A 7,114-nucleotide genomic window follows, 5' to 3' on the forward strand; every position below is an offset into this window, starting at 1 on the left:
TTGGTCTGACTACTTCTTTTGTTTGTTACAGTGGAAATGATGACCTGACCATGTCAGTGTACTTTGTGAGTGATACTGTACCTACTGTGTATTGGAACGAGCTGGATGCATATTTCCTTCTGTCGAGGAGTCATGCCTTTCCATCTGGTTCCTTCAAGTGTTTGCCTGCAGGAAAAGAAAGCCAACTCTTATACTTGAAGAACAGGTGAGTGAGAAGACAGAAAAGTGATCAAAGTAATCTTTTCAACAATAATCATTCTGAACAATCACAAAAGGAAAGTTAACAACACAAGCTGTGTCAGTGTCTGAGTCCACTGCAGTACTGCAGAACTCTGCTTCTGCTTGCCAGATATTTTATTTATTTTTTTATTTAGAGATACAGCACTGAAACAGGCCCTTCGCCCACCGAGTCTGTGCCGACCATCAACCACCCATTTATACTAATCCTACACTAATCCCATATTCCTACCACATCCTCACATGTCCCTATATTTCCCTCCAACCTACCTATACGAGGGGCAATTTGGAGCGGTTTTATAACAATTTTGTGACATTCAGAAACACCCCAAGCCCCGCACTGCTCCATGAATTGGAACACCCGATCGAGTAGTGACATTTGTATAAGCCAGATTTCTATTTCCATGTCCCATTGTTCAACGGACAACAAGTAAGCACTGTTTAAAAAAGTGTCTTTAATCTTCTCACCTGGTCCCTTCAAATCTGCCGCATCTTTATTGTTCAGCCATTTTTTTCTGCTGTTCTCTTTCGAGTAACAATAAATAGTGAGATACTGGATCTGAACCAGGAACATTCATTACTGAAGAAGGGTCACTGACCTCAAACATTAACTCTATTTCTCTCTCCAAAGATGTAAACAGACCTGCTGAGTATTTACATGATTTCTTGTTTTTATTTCAGATTTCCAGCAACCGCAGTATTTTGCTTTTTATTATAATATTCATTACTGTTTGGAGAGAGAAATCAGCAATGATTTTCAATAGTGAGTTTGTCATATTCTGTCTCTCTCTCCCTGTCCAGACACTGCCTGAGAAAGACCTCTCCCTTCCCCCCCCGGCTCACTCCATGTTCCAGGACCAGTTCCTGCTCCACAATACACATTACAAACTGTCCCCCACTCCCGCTGAATGTACCCGGTAATCAATGCTAATCGATCAGCACATCGGCAGACGCGGGCCCAAATCTGTTGTACTGCTGTGAGCAGATACTGTTTGTTCACTTACCCCAGGCTTGTAATGTCTCCATTTGCAGCTGATTTAAACAATCACAGTGAATGGTGCTCAGAGGCAGAGCTGGGGGATGGGGTGCGCATGCGCTCTTCTCCGCGTTATGACGTCATATTCGACAGGCCTATATCGCGCGTGAGCAGATCTCTGCAGCGAGAGCGGGAACAGGCGAGAGGAGCCGGGAGATAAAAGGAGCCGAAGCCAGAGACCAGAAGCAGCAGCCAGAGCCGCTCGGTTCTGTTCTGTGGACCTGCTTGACCAGCAAAAGGTGAAGTGTGATGTCACAGGAGAGCTGCTCAGTGATTGGTGGGTATTTCTTTCTTCCATTTGAGCAGTGGGAGTGGTGAGAGTGCGAGCCAGGGGGCAGCCGGGAAGGGAAGTTTCACTAGAAAGTACTTACCTCGTGATTGGGCGGACGCGGACACGGGGACTGCTGGGTAAGTGAACTTATATATTCAGGCAGTGGCTAAACCTGAAACACTACACGTGTAGTGTCTCCCACCCATCCTCCTCCTCTAACCAAAAAAAAAGGACTCTTGTGTGGAGGGTTCGGTAAGGTAAGTTTTTTCCTTTATTTTTTTAAATCTCTTTTGTCAATTTAGAGTGGAGGGGATGGAAGCTCGGGTAGTTGCATGCTCCTCTTACAGGATGTGGGAGGTAAGGGTCACCACTTGTTTAATATAGGCAGGCATCAAGATCGGCGCAGGCCTGGAGGGCCGAATGGCCTGTTCCTGTGCTGTACTGTTCTTTGTTCTTTGAGGCAGTTCAGAGGAGGTTCACTGGACTGATTCCAGATATGAAAGGTTTGTCTTATGAAGAGAGATTGAGCAGTTTAGGCCTTTGCTCTCTAGTGTTTAGAAGAATGAGGGGAGATCTAATTGAGGGATAGAAGATGATTAAGGGGATTGACAAAGTAGACAGAGAGGATGTTTCCTCATGTGAGGCAATCTAGAACGAGAGGTCTTAGATTCAGAATAAGGGGGAGCAGATTTAAAACAGAGATGAGGAGACATTACTTCTCTCAAAGGGTCGTGAGACTGTGGAATTCACTACCCCACATTGTGCTGGATGACGGGACGTTGAGTAAAGTTAAGGAGGAGATGGTCAGATTTTCAATTAATAATGGGTTGAATGGTTATGGAGAACGGGAAGGAAAGTGGGGTTGAGGACGAAATGAGATCAGCCATGGTTGTATTGAATGGCGGGGCAGGTTTGAGGGGCTGAATTCTTCCTCCATTTCTCATCATCTCTTGCTCTCTCACTCTCTCCCTCTCACCTATTTTCTCTCAGTCTCTCCATCTCTCTCTCTCCATCTCTGTCCAATAGAGGAAATTCTTCCTCCATTTCTCACCATCTCTAGCTCTCTCACTCTCTCCCTCTCACCTGTTTTCTCTCAGTCTCTCCATCTCTCTATGATTCTTTCATGCTCAGTTCTTCCTCTCTCTCTTTTCTATTTCCGTCTCTATTACTTGATCTCCAACTGTCTTGCTCTGTCTGTCCATGTTGGGTCCCTTTAACAGTTTGGGACAGTTCTGGTGGTGCAGGGTCCCTTTAAGAGTCTGGTGCTGACCCCCTCCCCCATCCCATGGGGGATGGGGGTCACAAGACGCCCAAACCGCGGCTGCGCGGAGGCTGGAGGCAGCTTTTGACCCCTTGACCTCCAGACACGTGGGGCGAGGCAGCCAATGAGACCTCACTGACGCCAAGGCAGGAGGGGTCATCAGCCGCCATGTTTGCGTGACGTCACCCACCGGCCACTTATTTCCGCAAACAGCAGCTGAAAGGAAAAGGAGAAGCGGCTTCAGCTTTCGATCTCAACGCAGGAAAGTTGAACGTCTGAGCCGGGGGAGAATATAAAAAAGCGGCGGTTAACGCTCTTGTGGAGATGCGCATGTGCGGAGCATCTTCCCAGAGTGCAGCGCGGCCCGTTCCGCAGAAAGGGGCCGTTCCCAGTCGCGCGGTATTGTGGGAGCCGCAGGTCGCCATTGCCCCCTCATTAACTCAGTCAAAATTAACTCATTCCCTTTCAGCTCTCTATCCCTTCTTTTCATATTGCAGGCTGACATGGGCTTTTTTGGCATTCATTACACCATCCCGGGTGTGATCAGGTACTCTGTCCCTTCGTAATCGATTTCCCGTCCCTCCAACAGCTTGTGCTTGTTATTGGCTTTTCTCCTACTGAAATGGTTGCTGAATTTGTTGGTCTTTTTCTCCTGGCTTCATAGCTAACCCTCTCTCCCTCTGTCTCTCTCCTAGTGTCAGAGATAGCAGGAGGGAGAGAGAGAGGAAGACGGAGAAAGACACAAAGAACAACCCCAGCTTCTCCAATCTATCCACGTAACTGAAGTCCCTCATCCCTGGAACCTTGCTCGTGAATCTTTTATGTATCCTCTCTAAAGCCCCCACATCCTTCCTAAAGTATGGTGTCCAGAATTGGACACAATACTAGATGAGGATGAAGCAGTGTTTTATAAAGCTTCATCATAACCTCCTTGCTTTTATACTCTCAGTCTCGATTTACAAAGCCTGGATCCCATATGCCTTTTAACCACTTTCTCAACTAGCCCTGCCACCTTCAATTTGTGCACAGACATCCCCAGGTCTCTCTGTTCCTGCACCCACTTCCTCTCTTCTTAGGTTCCCATGACAGAGAGGGACAGAAGGACAGGGAGGTCTAGAAATAAGGAGGGGGAGAGAGAGCACACAAACAGGAAACACATATGGGAACACCACCACCTGCAAGTTTCCCTTCCAGTCTCACACCATCCTGACTTGGAACTATATCACCATTCCTTCACTGTCACTAGGTCAAAATCCTGGATCTCACTTCCTAACAGCACTGTGGGTGTATCTACCCCACATGGACTGCAGCGGTTCAAGAAGGTTCAACAGCAATTCGTGATGGGCAATAAAATGCTGGCACAGCCAGTAATGCACACATCCAACAAATGAATAAAACATAACAATTTGGCACCAAGTCACTAAAGGGGAGACCAATGGAGGGACAGAGAGAGAGACAGAGGGAGTGACAGGGAGGGAAGGACAGATGGAGGGATAGAGAGAGAGAGAGGCAGAGATAGAAGGAGAAAGACGGAGAGACAGAGATGGAAAGACAGATGGAGGGACAGAGAGAGACAGAGGGAGTGGCAGAGACAGAGATAGAAGGAGAGAGAGGTCAGGAAGGGAAAGACAGATGGAGGGACAGAGTGAGAGACAGAGAGAGGAGAGAGATGGAGTGACAGGGAGGGAAGGACAGATGGAGGGATAGAGAGAGAGACAGAGATAGAAGGAGAGAGTGGGAGAGACAGAGAGGGAAAGGCAGATGGAGAGACAGAGAGAGAGGCAGAGATGGAAGGAGAGAGAGGGAATGTCAGGGAGGGAAAGACAGATGGTGTGACAGAGAGAGAGAGACAGAGATAGAAGGAGAGAGAGGGAGAGACAGAGAGGGAAAGACAGATGGAGAGACAGAGAGAGAGAGAGGCAGAGATGGAAGGAGAGAGAGGGAGAGGCAAAGAGGGAAAGACAGATAGAGGGACAGAGAGAGACAGAGATAAAAGGAGAGAGATGGAGTGACAGGGAGGGAAGAACAGATGGAGGGATAGAGGGCTGTACTGTTCTTTGTTCTTTGAGGCAGTTCAGAGGAGGTTCACTCGATTGATTCCAGATATGAAAGGTTTGTCTTATGAAGAGAGATTGAGCAGTTTAGGCCTTTGCTCTCTAGTGTTTAGAAGAATGAGGGGAGATCTAATTGAGGGATATATAAGATGATTAAGGGGATTGACAAACTAGACAGAGAGGATGTTTCCTCATGTGAGGCAATCTAGAACGAGAGGTCATAGTTTCAGAATAAGGGATACCAGATTTAAAACAGAGATGAGGAGAAATTACTTCTCTCAAAGGGTCGTGAGACTGTGGAATTCATTACCCCACATTGTGCTGGATGACAGGACGTTGAGTAAAGTTAAGGAGGAGATGGTCAGATTTTCAATTAATAATGGGTTGAAGGGTTATGGAGAACGGGAAGGAAAGTGGAGTTGAGGACGAAATGAGATCAGCCATGGTTGTATTGAATGGCGGTGCAGGTTTGAGGGGCTGAATTGCCTACTCAGTCTCCTAGTTCTTATGTTCTTTTATGTGAGAAACATCTTAGTCTGTATTTTCCAGCCTCAGATATATCTGTGTGCAGCTTGAACTCTGTCCTTTTCAGTCACTGGTCTGTGAGTCTATCATTGTGGTTCAATCATTACCCAGAGCACAGTTTAACTGGTGAAATTTACTGGCTCCTTTTTATTTTTTTGCTCTATTTAACAAAGATGTTTGCTGATGACACAAAGATTGCTGGAGTTGTGGATAGTGTGGAAGGCTGTTGTAGGTTGCAATGGGACATTGACAGGATGCAGAGCTGGGCTGAGAAGTGGCAGATGGAGTTCAACCTGGAAAAGTGTGAAGTGATTCATTTTGGAAGGTCGAATTTGAATGCAGAATACAGGCTTAAAGACAGGATTCTTGGTAGTGTGGAGGAACAGAGGGATCTTGGGGTCCAGGTCCATAAATCGCTCAAAGTTGCCACCCAAGTTGATAGGGTTGTTAAGAAGGTGTATGGTGTGTTGGCTTTCATTAACAGGGGGATTGAGTTTAAGAGCCGTGAGGTTATGCTGCAGCTCTATGAGGCCCTGGTTCGACCACACTTGGAATATTGTGTTCAGTTCCGGTCGCCTCATTATAGGAAGGATGTGGAAGCTTCAGAGAGGGTGCAGAGGAGATTTACCAGGATGCTGCCTGGACTGGAGGGCATGTCTTAAGAAGATAGATTGAGGGAGCTAGGGCTTTTCTCATTGGAGCGAAGAAGGATGAGAGGTGACTTGATGGAGGGGTACAAGATGATGGGAGGCATAGATAGAGTGGATAGCCAGAGACTTTTTCCCAGGGTGGAAAGGGCTATCACCAGGGGGCATAATTTTAAGGTGATTGGAGGAAGGTTTCGGGGAGATGTCAGAGGTAGGTTCTTCACACAGAGAGTGGTGGGTGCATGGAATACGCTGCCAGCGGTGGTGGCAGAAGCAGATATATTAGGGACATTTAAGCGACTCTTAGGTACATGGATGATAGTAGAATGAAGGGTAGGTAGTTAGTTTGATCTTAGAGTAGGTAAAAGGTTCGGCACAACATCGAGGGCCGAAGGGCCTGTACTGTGCTGTACTGTTCTGTGTTCTATGTTTGCCATTGTTTCTGACTGAGAACTCATTTATCAGTTTAAAGGCTGTGCTTTGGTTAACATAGTTCTCATTGAAAGAAAACTGAAGCTCAGCTATATGGGAGCTGCACATGGATGATGAGAGTATTTTGTCAATTTTATTTTTGAAATTACATTGACAATTAAGGTATCAATGCAGCTGGATGGTATTAGAATTGATACCCGACCTGCAGGAAGGAACCGAGGTCAACTGCTTGGAAGGCAGCTTTGGTCAGCATTAAACCACCATCACTCAATGAGTTTGACATATGTAAATGTGTACTTTATTCAGTAACATTTATTATCTATTTTGTGATTATATCTGGTTCCAATTCATCATTTCAGGCTCCAGTACTCTGTGTGAGGTGGGATTAATGTGGTGTATGTCAGTTTCTGCTACTCCCTGTGAGTATGAATATACTTATGTACCAATCAGTCTGTCAAACTGAATATGTGTACGGATAAATTCATTTTTCATCAGTAACTGGCACTGACAGTGAGCCTGAGATTCATTCAATATCTCTGTCTCTGGTATTGTATGTGAATGTGTTGTTTATTCTGTGACTCTCATTGTACTTTTTATTCTCTACTACTCTATGTCAATGAAATTTGCCCTGTGTCCATCAGTTTCATGTAC

The sequence above is a fragment of the Heterodontus francisci genome, chromosome 45 (assembly GCF_036365525.1).
Source record: "Heterodontus francisci isolate sHetFra1 chromosome 45, sHetFra1.hap1, whole genome shotgun sequence".
In the NCBI taxonomy this organism is placed as follows: Eukaryota; Metazoa; Chordata; class Chondrichthyes; order Heterodontiformes; family Heterodontidae; genus Heterodontus; species Heterodontus francisci.